Source organism: Colossoma macropomum, unplaced genomic scaffold (assembly GCF_904425465.1).
Source record: "Colossoma macropomum unplaced genomic scaffold, Colossoma_macropomum, whole genome shotgun sequence".
NCBI classification, from domain to species: Eukaryota; Metazoa; Chordata; class Actinopteri; order Characiformes; family Serrasalmidae; genus Colossoma; species Colossoma macropomum.
Genome location: NW_023494789.1, coordinates 48,982,228 through 48,998,697, shown reverse-complemented (window position 1 = coordinate 48,998,697; position 16,470 = coordinate 48,982,228). Strand labels below are relative to the sequence as shown.

Here is a 16,470-nt window from a genome sequence, read left to right as displayed (position 1 = left end):
GTATTTCTCTGTCTCTCCTACTGTATTTCTCTCTGTCTTTCTCTCTTTCTCTCTCTCTCTCCTACTGTATTTCTCTCTGTCTTTCTCTCTGTCTTTCTCTCTCTCTCTCTCTCTCTCCCTCTCTCTCTCCTCATGTTATAGTCTATTTTTCTCTATTCTAGCGTTCTCACTGGCCGTTGCCTGCATCACTTGTTCATTTCCGTCACCGACCATCTCACATCACAGGCCCGGCTTTATCAAACCTCTCAAAAACCACTGTGATACGTATCATATTTTCATGAAAATGTCATCAAATATTTTGATATTATGTTTTTGCCATATCGCCCAGCTCTGCTACTCAAACATCGCCTATCATCTCCAATTGACCAGTTAGTGTCCCTTTTCACAAACATCAGCACCACCAAACCTCATATTAAAACATATAGCTTTACTCAAGCTGAACTGAGCTTATACACCACTGAATAACAGCCTTATAAACATTCAGCATTTCCTGAAATCCAGAGAATAAAAGGCAAATGTTTTGTCCAACTAGAGATTATATATGTCCAAAAAAATCACTTTAATGTGCAGGCAGCCTTATGAAATCCTCTGAAATAATGACTGTCCACAAATCCATTCACATTGCTGGACATTAAGAAGTAATAAAAAAAAGAAAAAAAAAAGCTTAATGGTGGTATTAAAATGAATGATGGTGCTATTTGTGTACAGTCTACTGACACTCACAAATGAGGACCATTACATGCAGCAAGGGAGTTAAACAATAAAGCTTTGTGCGATTATACATGGCAAGGACGTCTCATAAAAACGATGCCGACCTGCTAAGAGAAAGAATTACTTTCACGGGAAGGGAAGCGATGTATTGCCTTTTAAACTGACAGAAGGGGAGCTCAGCGTCAAATGAAGTGGATCTATTTACTATGCCGTGAATATATTGGTCGCCTGCACTCCCACAGACGGCAATAAAGGAGAAAATGTCCTCAGACTTTCCATATTTATTCCAACAGGTTTGTTGGCAGGCCTTCCACCGCTCAGGGCTTTAGTCCTTGTCAATGAAGGGAGGACTTGAAATTCATTAAGTGCTGCTCGTGACCTTTAAGAAGGTTTTAAGTCCTCAGCACTGACTGTCATGCGTTTGCGTTGAGCTCACTTAATGAATTTAAAGTCCCACCTTAATTGACACTGGCAAAGCCTTGACAAAAAAACAGACAATTGTGTTGGAATTTCCTTCACAGCGTATACAGACCCCTTTTAAGTGGCACAGAATTGGCACTGCAACAGCTTAATGGACTTAAAACATGTCAAAAAGTAAAAATGCCATGAGTTATTCAGAGTGGTTTGGTGTGAAATGGTTCAGATGTCTTTACAGTGGTGGTGATAGGAACCAGGGGTTGCCATGACTACAACACAAATATAGACATTTTATTTACTATGCAAAACCACCAGTGAACCTACATGAGTCTTCTGAGTTTTATATGTAAAGCTGATGATGGGAAAATAGTGGAAAATATAAATAGGTTTTCTTCAGGGACTGTAATGGCCTGCATATACAAATAACTGTGAGGGAGCTTTTAGAGGTATTAAATGCTTTAGACATCTGTTTCCATTCATCACTACTGTAAACAATTCTGACTTCAAGTTTTTCCAGATCAGGGGTCGGCAACATGCGGCTCCGGAGCCACATGAGGCTCTTTTACTGTCCTGCCGTTGCTCCACAGCAGAATCAGATTTGTAAGTAAAAATAAAATAATCCTCCTTTACAGTAAAATAAAGCTCTGCTGATCGTTCAACACAGTTTAACAATAAATGGTCTTGAAAACTGGAGTTAATGTAGAACTGCTGATTCACCCTTTAACCCTGATGTTCAGCACACAGACTGTCACCATAGCAACACAGACAACAATCTTGCCTAGCTAGAAGCTAATGAAAAAGGAAAGGAGAGAGATTTAAGATGAACTTCGATAATTTGGAGATGAATGGACTTATTTGCATTTATACGTTTAATCTGCAACGAGAAACTGTCAAACACTAAAAAATCACGAAGCTGAAGTCAGTTTCTTGTTCATCGGCTTCTTGTTCAATTTTTCTCGTTCCACCTTAAACAGTGAAGCAGTTACATTCTGGCACCTCAGGAACCATTTAAGGTGGAGCAGGAAAATTCGAACAAGAAGTTGGTGAATGAGAAGCGACTTCAGCCTCAGAAAAAAAATCAAACGTTGGGAGACATTTTACAAGAAACTATTCCACGTTTGAGGAAAAGTTTCCTGCTGGAGATGTGAGAAAAGCAGCTATAGCTGAGCTAAAGCTTAAAGCAGAGCAGAGTAAGTCTGTGTTTTCATTTATATAGTATTTTTTTGAGCCTATTCTAGTACATCAGCACATATTGAGACATATTTACAGCCAAGATGGTAAAATGGACATAAAATGTTGTGGCTCCCAAAGTGGTTTGATTTTTGCTGAAAGGACAAAAAGGCTCTTCTTAACATTCGGGTTGCCGACAGCCGCTGTAGAATGAAGCACCAATTCACTCTGAATGACTTAGTTTATGTTATAATCATCTAACTATGCAGAAATTATGAAAACATGTCTTTATGTAGTTTTTATATTTAATATTGATAATAGTAAAGAAGTGAAAAATACAAAAAAGAAGGTTTTAGGCAGAAACCTATCACAAAACAGTGTCTCAGTCATCAGGCAGTGAATTCATAACCATTTCATGTAGTAACTTTCTGCGAGGGAGCTTTTAGAGGTGGACGTCTGGTTCCTATCACCACCACTGTTAACAATTCTGACTCTGTAAGTTTCTCTAGAACAGAGCGTTTCACACCAAACCGCTCTGAATGACCTTGTTTACATCTCACATATTCAATTATGCAGAAATGTTGAAGTGTTGGATTTCCCTTTTTAAACACCAAATAATTTTTAGAAACTGTTCATTCACATGCAGGACTTTCAGACAAGGGCTTGTTTGTGACATATTTACATGCAAAAATAACTTGTTTTTCATAAACCGTTCGTGTTTACATGTTGACTAAGAGTGTGAATTGATTAATGAGTTTTATGCTTAGTTTTGACAGCATATGATGGCTCTTTAGGCACCGAATGCTGTCAGTTAGAGTGACTGACAGCTCTTCAAGCAAACTGAGCCGTATTTCTATATGCACTCAGTGCATTGCAGCTATTATAGTAATGGCGCTCTCTTGCAGACAGAAGGTAAAGTGGAACAAAACCTTGGCCCTAGACAATTTCAAGACGGCGTAAAAAAGGGTGTTCTACCCCTTTCAGGCAGAACAACTGCTGTTACTGAAGCGTTGCCGTGCCATCGTAGATCGCTCTGTCTGAAAGGGTATGAAAGGGGTAATAAGGTAAAATCCTTCAGGCGCCCCCTGTATCTGGTGCTCGGCTCCCGCTCGCTTAAAGTCCCTCCGAGACCCCGCAATTAAAAAAGAAATAGCGCACAAAAGATTTCAGAGTTATTTTACAAAATGCCAGTGCCCTGTCCTCTGTGTCCTTTGTACATCGCCCTCCTCTTTCCTCTCCTCGCCGAAATCACTCAGCGCTTCTTTAAAGCCACTTCTTAAAAGACTTTCTGCCTCTTTCATACGTCGCCCTTCAACTCCAGCCGGCGCTGGGAGCATTAAAGGCTCGCGGGTTTTTGGTTACGACGCTGGATGCTTTAAAAAGCCTCTAAGAAGAGTGGTGGCATGAAAGAAACCCACAGCGCTGCCACACGTCCCCGTCTGCTCCACCAAGTCTCATGGAATAAAACATGATGCCGTACAGCACGGCTGTAAGAAGAAAACGCAGGTCCATTGGGGTGCAGTATGACAGAGCTGGCCAAACAGTGGCTTCTGTTCTTTAAATAGTTATAGGTTTAATTCCTTCGGCTCTTCCGCCTCCCCAGCCACAGTCCGGGACACTATTAACATCCCATCAGCCGAGAGGCTTTTCTTGGCATTGGCTGTACGTATGTGCGCTGCATTCAATGCGCCGTTTTCAAACATCGCTGAAGTGAACTGCATTAGGAAGACAACCTGAGCGGGGAGGTTGTTTTGTTTCTGCCTTGTTTAGATGGTGGAGGCTGCACTGCTTTAGGGCTCATTATTCAATTAGACTCGATTACTTGTGAAAAAATAAATCGTTGATAAATCAGCAGTAATACGTTGGCAATTTGCTTGACGAAGGTGCATATTTTGAATACTCCAGCTGTTCTGTCCTACAGTGAGAAACAGACTGACAGAGGCGTCCATTATGGCGTTTTTAATAAAGGGGGAATTCTGTCGAATTTTCTACATTTTTCTCCAGAATTTATCTGTTAACATCCAAAGGCATTCAGAGAGGTTTAATGTCAAATATGCCTTTCTTTTTGCGCACAACCATTCGCAGTAGTGGTGAATGGAACCAGACGTCTGACGCTTTTAATACCTCTAAAAGCTCTCTTAGAGAAGTTATTACATGTGTTACATGGTTATAAATGTAGCTTTTACAATAGCTTTTATTTATTTGTTTGTTTGTTTGCTTGCTTGTTTACTTACTTACTTATTTACTTACTTATAGTACATGCAGGCTGTTGTATGGCAAAATAAACCCAAAGAAAAGGTACAATTTTCAGATTTATCACTATTTTACCATGATCACTATTACATATATAAAAATGTAGGATTAGTTGGATTTTGGATAGTAAAAAAAATGGCTATTTTTATGTTTTAGTCATGGTGACCCCTGGTTCCTGTCACCACCACTGTAAAGAAACCTATGGAAGAAAGAAATCTATAATTTTATATAGAATATAAAATGCACCAGAACTTTTTGCACAGGCTACATTTTGTGTTTGTTTGTTTTTTTTTTTCCAAATGTGTTAAATTTAGCAAAAAAGTGATGCATTAACATGTGCAGAGGTATGTTCTCTGTTTCACTCAGAAAATTAAAAAAAATCATTCGGCGCCCAAACTTTTGCTTAAGACGACATCTCTCTGCCACAAATAGATTTTAAAAAATGTCTTAGGCCAAATATTTATGGCAAAACTGGTTTGTCTAGGCAGCGTATTTATAACAATTTCATATGAGAGAGATTTAAGAGACTTTAAGCTAGTCGGACGTCTGGTTCCATTCACCACCACTGAGCACAATCTGTACAATGACCCCTTTCACATCAGCCATTCCGAATGACTTTGTTTACATCTCAACAATTGAATTATGCAGGAAATTTGATAAAAAGGGTGGAATTCCCCTTTTTTAATTGGCCTGTTGTTTAACCTCAGTAGTGGCAGCCCTGCGCTGCTGTCAGTGTAAACGTCTCTGATCCTTGACATCATTTGGACTCGTTTCAGTGCCGCTGCTACCATGAGACCTGCTGTGTGGCACACAAGTGTCAGAGAAACCCAGGATATTCGCTCTGAAGTAAGACACTCACCGCCTCTCGATAAAAAGAGTCTGAGAGAAGCAAAACAGAAAAAAAAACAACAAACTTGGAGACTCCACAGCGAGTGGAGGGTGGGAATCATCTTAATGTGTCATGAGAGGCCTACAAGCCTCTGCGAGTCCACAGCTTCCCCGCACATAATGATGCTTTGAGGGGTGAAAAAAGAAAAGAAGGCGCCGCTGCTGTTTACTTTTAAAATTCAGCAGAGTGCAGCAGAAAAAGGGGGGGGGGCGCGACTCCACGGGAGTGACATGGAGCATTTGTCTTTGTTTGTGTGACTTCACCCTGCTTTACTGTACAGGAGGAAAGTCCTTAGAAAAGACCCCGACGGACCTCTGAGAACCGGGAGAGAAATAAGTTTTCTGATGAGCGCCCAGCCGGGTCTGTTCTGTATGTAAATAATGCGATGGATACCGCGTTTCTCTGCGCTCGAGCAGGACGGGAGATTTACGCTTTGGACGCCCAAGAGTTGCATTCACTCCAGGGACTCTGTAGCAGCAATGAGGTCCTGAGAGATCCTTCAGCTTCTCCCTAAAGGAGGCCACAGTAAAAATGGAGCAGTGCAGCTGTCCAAGAAAACAAGCTCCACTAGTGGATGGAGCTGCACATTGTTTTCAAAATGGTGCAGCCTTTCACACACACTGTCACACAGCTCGAGAGTCTGGAATCACTGTCTTCGGCAATGTTAAGCCAGACGAATGTGAAAAATGATTCTGATTCTAATATGCTTGTTCTGTGCAACTTAACATGTTTCAGGTAGTTAGTAGGAATTAGGAAGCGGTACATAAATTGTTGGATGTGTTCGGAATGATGATCAGAGCTGTACTGGTCTGTAACATGCCTGAGAAAGGAACACTGGATAACACTGAGATCTAGAAAAGCGCACCTCCTGAAGAAAAAGCACTGTGATTGTTCTGCATTGCTCAGGTGTTGCGAGATGGTTGCTGGTGTATTTTACTCATTTGTTAGGCTGTTGCTCATGTTTGGCTATGTGATTGCTATAGCATCTCTGGTGGTTGCTAGGATGTTGCTAAGTGATTGCTATGGTATCCCAGGTGTTGCTATGTGGTTGATATGGTATCTGTTGTGTTTGCTAGGGTTTTGCTAGGTGGTTGCTATGGTATGGTGGTTTCTTTTGTGTTGATAGGTGGCTGTGATGGTACTCTTAGTGGTTGCTAAGGTGGTGCTAGGTGGTTGCTGTGGTATCCCAGGTGGTTGCTATGATGTTGCTATATGGTTGCAACATCTGTGGTGTTTGCTAGGATTTTGCCAAGTGGTTGCTATGGTATATATTTTTTTTTATAGGGTGTTGTTAGGTGGTTGCTATGGTATCCCAGGTGATAGCTAGGGCGTTGCAGTGGTTGATATGGTATCTGTGGTGTTTGCGAGGGTTTTGGTAGGTGGCTGCTATGGTATGGTGGCTTCTAGGGTGTTGCTAGGTGGTTGTTATGGTACACTCAGTGGTTGCTAAGGTGTTGCTAGGTGGTTGCTAGGATGTTGCTATCTGTTTTTGTGTTGTGTTATGGTTGGTATGGTATATTTGGTGGTCGGTAGGATGCTGCTATATGGTTGCAATAGTATCTGTGGTGTTTGCTAGGGTTTTACTTGGTGGTTGCTATGGAATGGTGGTTTCTAGGGTATTGCGAGGTGGTTGTGATGGTACTCATGGTGGTTGCTAAGGTGGTTGCTAAGGTGTTGGTAAGTAGTTGCTATGGTATCCTAGGTGGTTGCTAGGATGCTGCCAAGCAGTTGCTATGGTATCCCACGTTGATGCTAGGATGTTACCAGTGTGCTTGTACTTTCGTGATATAAGTGGGGTGCAAAAACATTAAAACTTACTTAATTTAACAATAATTCTATGAAAACCCTACATCTGATCAAAAAGCTGCATACAAACATACCATTCCTGATCAGAGTGAACATTTCAGATATGGAATGGTGTCAATATCTAAAACTAGAAATTGACAAAAACAGGATGGGACGAGTTAGTGAATAAAGGTTTGCAGAAAAATATTAAGAAGAAGAAGAAGATACAATAATCATATATCACTAATTAACTTATAATACAATATCTAGAATTCACTATATTTTAAAAGTGAAGATCAAATCTCAAGGCAGATACAATCATATGCAAAAGTCAAATGACATGTTTTGTTGATTTTCTAAGTAAAAGTAAGTAAACACATCCTCTACAGAGAACACTCTTAAATATGACATTTTCTACGTACGTTTTAGTGCACAATTTCTATTTATTTGAATTTGACATATTGGAAAAAAATAAAATTATAATATGCCTTATTCATTACACAGGCCACATTTTATTTTTTTCCAATATGACAAATTCAGCAAGTAAACAGCTGTACATTGAAATGTGCAGATGTGTGTTCTCTGTAGAGGGGGTGTTCACTTCTTTTCACTGAGAAAAACAATAAAACATGTAATTTGACCAGGGCTACCCCAAAACAAAAAGCAGGAAGCTTTATTTTCAATAGTTTAAGCTCAATAACCTGAAGATGGCTGGTAAATTTTCACAGCAGACCACTACAAACATTTAATTATGCAATATTGGAAAATAGGGATGCACAATGATATCAGAATCATATCAGTATCGGCAGATAAATACTTAAAACTGGACAGATGTTTAGAGCGATATTTGAAACTGATATTTGATGATGTCTTAATTGGGTTACTGCACTAAAATATCTGCATGTTATTCATTTTACTGCATCTGAATGTTATATTTCTCTGCGATGCCGGGAGTAGAATGTTCTTGCGTAATGCAAGCAGAGCTCACTTACATGCAGTCATCTGACTGAGTGTAAAGGAAAAGCACAAGACAAAAACATTGACCAAACGTCTGTCTTGACAAAATGTAAATGAATTTTATTAGTTAAAAGGACAGTGTGCACGTATGTGTGTCCACTGCATAGTGTTGGGCTCCGTTAGCTACAATTTTAGGAAACTTTTCTTAGAGAGAAAAGAATATCCATACATAAAATAGAAATGCCCTCAATGATACTTCTACCAGCAGCAACCTTCCAATGAAATTTTTATGACATGTCTCTAAATGTAACTACCCCAGAATCTTTTTAATGTCACTTTTGCACTACATCACTTCTGACAGGCTGCTAGGTTGCAGCACACTCACCGTGAAAAGACTGTCCTCCCTCTCTCTCTCTCTCGCTTTCTCTCTCTCTCTCTCTCTCTCTCTCTCTGTCAGTCTTCGTGGCTACCGACTGCCCAGAAGGTCATTCTACACAATTCACTTCTCTTCGGGCCAACCTTGTGCTACAACATTCACCAGCACCACCACAAACTCTGTTTAATAACATTGAAATATGCTTACCGTCCAATTTAAAAGCCAATATTCACAAATTCACAGCCAACTGTGCCTCGTTACCCCACAAAGTGGATTCAAGTAAACTCGTATTAGTCCCAGCACTGACTGCTGTAATCGGGCCGAGATCGGAATCGGCAGATTTTGGCTCCAAACGCGTAAATGACGATCGATTAATTTAACATTTTAAATAATATTAGATATATAACGTGAGGTAGTTAAGTGCACTTGTGCTGTATTTTTGCATGCATTCTTATTTTCTGCACGTTTTAATGCACAATTGCTGGTTATTTGCATACAAAATGCCATATTTAGTATTTTATGTTTTATTCTTTTCTTAATATGTTTAGCTCAGCAAATAAATAAAAACTGTGCTAAATGAGCAGAAGAACATTATATTTAAGTGTGTTATCTGTACAGGATGTGTTAACTTATTTTCACTCAGAAAATCAACACATCAAATGTATTTTGACAAACTTTTGCACACAGCCGTAAGTGTCACAGCATAATTATATACTGTGATAAACAGCCAGTCGCCTCTTTCTTTCAGTGTAGCACTTCATTTGCTTGTTACTGAATAGACAACTGACTTTTCATTTAAAAACCTAAAGGGCTAATATCATTTTTATTTTATGTCTGGGGTCTTTTTATGGCTTTTGTGTAGCTGTTCCAAAAACAGGCTGTTACTGTGCCTTTAAGACTGATATATGTAAATGAGCTCTGTTCTGATCGGTGGCCCTGTATTGTGCTTTATTCACAAAGCAGACTATGCTGAAATACTCTTTATAACTTCAGTGTGAATGGGCGGGGCTAAACTGCTGCAGGATGAATAGGGGAATATATCATCGCTGTCCAAAGAAAAACAAGTATCTCCAAAATAGTAACTTTACAGGAGAGGGCAAAAACCCTCTTTACTTTCAATGTAAGTTAATGGAAAGAGATTTTATTCCAAGCAATTTTGGAGCATTTCTATTGGTCCAGTCATCATGAAATTTTCAGACAATGTAAAGGACAGCCGCTGAGCTCAAATGATGCAGAAAAGCAAAAGTCACAAAAAAATGAGATACATGTTTTTCATTGGACAGTGACGATATGTAAATGCATTAGTTTTTGTGACATCAGAGAAAACAAATTCAAAACAGGCTGTTTTTGAGCTTAGTTTCCATGTATGGACTGTATGGACTGAGTAATGAATAATATGTCTTGAAATGTTAGTTTATGGTTTAAATTATATCAAACTTATTTTAAAAAATTGAAGGTAACTTTTTTACAATATGAGCCCTTTAAAATGCAAATTTGGCTCATTAAAGAGCACATAGTGTTGTTTATATGGCTTTGGCTCATTGTTCTTTTTGATGTGTTCATTGTTGTACACAGTGTGAGTATGGAGTTTAAAAGGTTTATAAATGTTTATAAAAATCATCAAAATAAATCAAAATAAATATCGGTTAATTTGGCTGTAATGTAATCAGAATCTGAATTGGCCATAAAAATTCATCACCATTGTAAATAAAGATGGCGCAATGCCAGCGATATGACACGTGTTCTTTAAAACCGACTACGCTAAAATGAAATGAAATAATTATATATTTATATACTTCATTTATACTACTACTCAAACACTACTTTATCTCAGAACATTAATATGTGGACAGTGATGTTGTTTTGCTTTGCTGTACCTTTTGCGCCACTACCAAGCAACTCCGTGCTATTTTGAACTAAATTTGTGTCCGAATCAGAAGACGGAACTGTTTCATTCCTCTGTTGTCCCAATATCGACTCCAGCGTACTGAAAACCCATGTATGAACCCAAAACAGTAGCTTTACAGGCGAAATCAAACACATTCTTGACTTTTATGGTGAGTTCATGTAAAAAGCTTTTAGCAATTTTGGAGCGTTTCTGATCCATCCATCATGAAATGCTCTGCCCTTTACACAACGTAAGACAGTGGCTGTGTTTAAATGATGTATAAGATAAAATGGAGATATGCATTCATAGGCAAAAGTTTGCGCACCTCTGGTCCAATGACATGTTTTGTTGATTTTCAAGGTGAAAATATCTTTTGCACTTTTTAATGTACAATTACTGTTTAGCTGCTGAATGTAAGATATTGGTGGAAAAATATGTAATTTATATAAAATGTGGCTTAGATGATGTGTGTGTGTATAAAATGTGGCTTGGGCAAAAGTTATAGCACATTTAATGTTTCTGTTTTACTTTTTCCATCATGTTGAATGTAGCAACTAAATAGAACTAATGCACTCAAATGTCCAGGAAAATGCCAGATTTAAGTTTGTAGATTCTCTGTAGATGAAGTGTTACTCCTGCATTTGCATGTGACTGTACATGTTTTTTTTTCCGACAGCTGCTGATACCTGTTATCGGATCAGTGGCACTTTCAGTTGCTTTTATCTTCTAACTGTAGGATTAAAGCTGATAACCTTAACACGCCAGTAAAGGACAATCACACAGCACCAATGGAAGCCACACTCATTCTGCACTGACAGTGACTGACATCCAAAAAATGGTCCATAAAAAAGCTGGATTGGCAGCCGTGGGTTCAAATACGTGCATCCACTTGGCACCAGCAGAGCCGCGACAGAGCCGCAGCCTGCGAGGGTGTGCGACAGATGCTAGGATTAGTCTCCCCAGCCACATAAACACGAAGCGGAGTTCAATGTTATTTAGTCCGAGCGTCTCCCTATGACATCATCTAAGCCGTGACACTAAACCTGGGAGTACGACTGAATAATTCATGAGATGAGATACGCTCTGTATCCAAAAGTATCCAGACAGCGCTTCTCATGAGCGCACTTTAAGGGCCACCCACCACTGTGCTTGTATAATCTCTATAGACCAGTAGAATAGGAAGCTCTAGTACAGCCGCACACGAGTCTCAGGTCACCATGTCCAGGGCAAAGGCCTATAGAGCCCCCCCAGCATTGGGCTGTGGAGCAGAACTATGGGTACTGGAGTGATGGAGCTCCATCCAATATCAGTTCCTGACCTCACTAATGCGCTTGCAATCAAATCCTCACAGCAATGTTCCAACATCTACTGTAAAACTTTCCCAGAAGAATAGATTTTTCATATTTTCTCCAGAATTTAGTTGTTAACGTTAAACAAAGAGTGATTTCATTTAGACATTGTAGATTTCTTTACAGTTTTTTAGTTTCTTTACAAAAATGACATAATTTGAGATGTAAACAGAGCCTTTCAGAGTAGTTTGGTGTGAAATGGTTGATTGTAGAGACTCTAGAGATTTCTTTACAGTGGTGGTGATCCAGGGAACCAGGGGTCGCCATGACTACAACACAAATATAGCCATTTTATTTTACTATCCAAAACCACCAGTGAACCTACACGAGTCTTCTGAGTTCTTATATGGAATGTTGATCGTGGTAAAATCTGAAAAAAAAAGTGTTTTATTTACTATTTTGCCTTATTTGCACCTCCCTGCCTGAAACAGATTTCAGAAAGTGTGCTCAGGCACTGTATTCATAACCATCTCCTGTGGCAGCTTTCTGTGAGGGAGCTTTAAACTCTCCAGACGTCTGGTTCCTATCACCACCACTGTCAACAATTCTGACTCTAGAACGGAGCCGTTCACACCAAACCACTCTGAATGACATTACATCTTCCCAGCTAGAAATGTTTTGCTCTAAAAAACGTAATGAAAATATTACACACATGTTCTATTAATGTTTTCAGCAGGATGTTTTTTTTTTTTGGTTCCCAGAAGAACGTCCTATAAAAACATCACGTAATATAATCTGTGGCCCTGACAACATCCTCAAATCATCGTTCAAATGGTGCAGTTAAAACATTGTCATACACTGCTAGAAATAAAGGTTCTGTGCAGGTACAGTTTCATTCATTTAGGTACAAACAGTGTAAATGTTCCCTCAAAGCTACAACAGTGGTTTTAAGGTCTGATTGTGAACCTTAAATAAGTTTCTCCAGGTGAAAAGTTTGTATTTGTACCTTTTCATAACCGAATGTTTTAAAACAGAACAGTAAAATAAAAGCCTGGAGACGAGACGGGGTGTGTGGAGTCAGTACAGCTTAGAACATATCATTTCAGTGGATTATGGTTCAGTTATGTTCCCTGACTAAAGGTACTGAGATGGACCCTTGAGGGAACCACCCCAGTGACAAGACGGGAACTGCCCCAGTGACAGTTTAGTACCTTTATTTCTGAGAGTGTAGTCAATATGTAACCTTGTGGGAACATTATTTGAAATGATAAACGTCCTCAATACGTTCTTTGAACATTAAAAGGTTTTTTTTAAACATTATTAGAACTTGTAGGCAACGTCAGCCAAAGTTATGGGAACGTCCCCTGCCAGCTGGGTTCTTCACTACGCCGAGACTGTGAAAAATCCCTGTTAATTTCAGCAGAAACGCTGCTGTCTACAAACTTCTGGACGTATACAGCCCTAATGAGCGAGCTGGGGAAGGTTTGCTGAGTGTGGTCAGGCCCAGCCTGCTCCTCTGAGAGGAGTTAGTGGTCAGCTCTAATCGTCAAATCCCACCCGGATTAAGCGACAGGGGACAGTGAGAGCAGATTATCGAACATCTGCACTTCTCATCTGTGAAAGGCAACGCCAATCTCGTGGATGGGCTCCATGTGGCTCGGTCTCAGTCTGGCCATTACAGATCATCACCATGACCGCTAAGCCTCGGTAACGCACACCCGCACACGAGCTCAGCAGCTGGAGCTTACAATTCGAGGAAAGGTCGGCGGGTCGACGGCGATTTAAGCACTTTTAAGTGAGAGAAGTTGCTTCAACGCTCGCGCAGGCTGCTGAACTTCAAGCCCAGTCGATTAAACGCGTGTAGAATAGAGTGCAATGGAACCTTCAGCGGATATTAAAAAATAAATCAAAATAATTGCACAGCATGAAAAATAAACGCGGGGAAAAATGCAAAATAGGGTTAAATAAAAATGTAAAAATATATAAAATTTTATAAAATAATGATGGAGATAATAAGAAAAAGTACAATAATAATAATATTGACGATAATGACATGAATATTATTATCGTACAGTATTTAAATAGCAGCAATAATAATATTTGTCATCATTATCATTACTATTATTATTATTATTATTGTTATTAGTAGTACTACTTAAGTGAGACCATCCACTAAGGTGTAACACTGACCTAATACTTGCAGCAAGCCTGTGGACGATACGAGCATTTCTCCAACATCACTCCACACAAATAACGTGCCACCGAATCCAAACCGAGCCGTGCCGCTCTCTGCCCGCCCTCCGCCCGATGTTCGCCCGCTCTACGCACTCCTCTCCCCGTCGGCTGAACCTCGGCAGGACCGCGCACCGCCGTCTAAGTACAGAGCGAGTGAAGAGCCACTTACTGTGAACCATGGACTCCTCTCTCTCCTCCTCAGGGCGCGCGAGCAGTCTCCCTCCGAGGCTCGCGGCGAGCCGATCCGAGCATCCGAGCGAGCACAAATACACACGCACGCGCGCGCACACACACACACACACACACACTCACACTCACGCTCTCTCACATGCACTCACCATGCACGCGCACACACTCCTCTTCTTGGTCGCGAGGAGAGAAAGACGCGAGACTCTCGGCGGCGCCTCAGTGCTGAGAGGAGCTGAACGCGCATCCCGCGCTGAGCAGGAGGAGGCGTCGCGCGCAGCCTCCGAGTGGCTCGAGGCGGGCGCCTCCCACGCAGTTCGCAGAGCTGAAGGGAAAGGGCGCGAGCGAGCCTCGAGTGACCTAAAAAAAAAACCCACCTCGCGCGCAATTAGTTCTCATTTAGAGCTCCTCTGAAGGCTGCAGTCAAACGCTGCCGGACAGCTCAGGTAAAGTGGGACACTTTTGTTTTTTCAAACATCGAAACCGCCCACCTGCAGCCGGAGAGCCACTCGCTGCCCTTCAGAGGATCCTCATCTCCACGAGATGTGTCGAGTGTCACTCTGCGTTTGTTTAGCTCAGAGTCAAGCACGGTTTATTTATTTTGCAGTGTCAATAACTCAGTCTAATCTCAGCTGTTTGTGTCCAGTGAGTCACTCTTTACCTTCATTCCAGCTTCCATTCTTCTCAGGAGACTCACTTTCAGTTCCTCAAAGAATCTGCAGACACACCTCCAAAGTTCAGTCTTAGAAGCTGGTTGATCATTTTCTGAACACATTCAGTGGTGTTGAGGTCTGGACTCCAGTCCATTGTCCAGCTTCTTTGTTTGATGTGTCCGTCTCCTTTTCTCAGTGAGGTTCTTCTTGACAGCTACACATCCTTTCAGACCCACAGCGCTGAGTCGTCTTCTCACAGTGGAAGGATGGACAGAAACACCTGTGGATGTTTTCAGATCTGAAGCAGCTTGATTTTCTCCTCTCTTTCAAAGATGAAAGCTTTAAGTGCTGTTTATCTGATGGGGGCAGTTTTGGTGTCGACCAGGTCTTCCAGGTGGTTGTTAGGAGCCACATTATCACTGTAGCTCTTAATCGTTTTTTGAAACTCTTTTTTTTTTCTTCTTCACTTTTTTCCTTTCCTGTCCTTTTTCTTTCCTTAAGTGGTATATTTTATATCTAATCTCCTGAAAAATGACTAACTTGTATTTAATGGCCATTTTGACTGGAAAGTAAATAAATGGTGGTCTCAGACTTTTGTACTATACTGCACACCTGCTTGAAGAGCATCTTCAACATTATTGAAGCACAATATTTGAAAGAAACGCTGTGCTAAATAGAGTTCTAATCTAAGGTTGTAGCAACAAGCTAATTTGTCAGCCCCAAGCTAGTACACAAGCAAACTAGCTAGTCAGGATACAATAATATGATGTGCTGCAATACAATTCAGTACAATATCACACGCTGTATTGTTGTTAAAAAAACAGACAAGGCAGACAAAGTTAATTACTTAGTTGAAGTTAATTAATTATTGCAAATTATATTTATCATATTATTAACAATGATGCCGCCTTAACACTTAAGAACAGGAATTCTTATGAAAGCATACTGACTATTAATTTAGTCAATTAAAAACGATGATGGTGCAAAATCAGTTGAATATGTATTTATATTCAGCATATGGTCACATTTATTCATATTCTATTCACATTAAGCAACATCCTGAACACTTTACTGAAGAGCAGCATAGAAAAACATGATACCTACATAAACCTACATCATTCTGCTGAAGTCAGAGCCGAAACACATTTAGTAGTTTTAACTGACTTGGACTTGTTACCATTATAAATATGCTGCAATACAAGTCAGTACAACATTAAGCACTGTATTATTATATAAAAAAACAGACAAGACAGATACGGTTAATTAATCATCACAAATTATAATTGACATTATTAACAATGATGCAACTACAGCCTTAACGAAGAACTACAGCCTTAACGAAGAACTACAGCCTTAACGAAGAACACAAATTCTTATGCAAGCATACTTACCATAAACTTTTTAATGTATTTGTATTTAAACCAATGATGATGCAACATCAGTTGAATATGTATTCATATTCAGCATACAGTCACTTCATATTCACTTTCAGTCAGTTCATATTCTGTTCACATAAAGCAGCATCCCCAACACTTCACTGAATACATACATAAACATGACAGCTACATAAACCTACATCATTCTACTGAAGTCAGCGCTGAAACACATTTGGTAGATTTGACTGACTTGGACTTCAGACTAAAATCCTTTTGATTTGAGTG

General features: G+C 40.0%; 1 protein-coding gene across 1 annotated transcript in view; it reads right to left on the bottom strand.

Moving 5' to 3' along the window:
* Positions 1-14,280, bottom strand: part of cntn4 (contactin 4) — a 298,829-nt gene extending 284,549 nt beyond the window's left edge. Inside the window, exon 1 of the mRNA XM_036571557.1 lies at positions 14,140-14,280. The gene's annotated coding sequence lies outside the window, so the exon portion shown is untranslated. The remainder of the gene's footprint in view (positions 1-14,139) is intronic.
* Between the last annotated feature and the right edge of the window lie 2,190 nt (positions 14,281-16,470).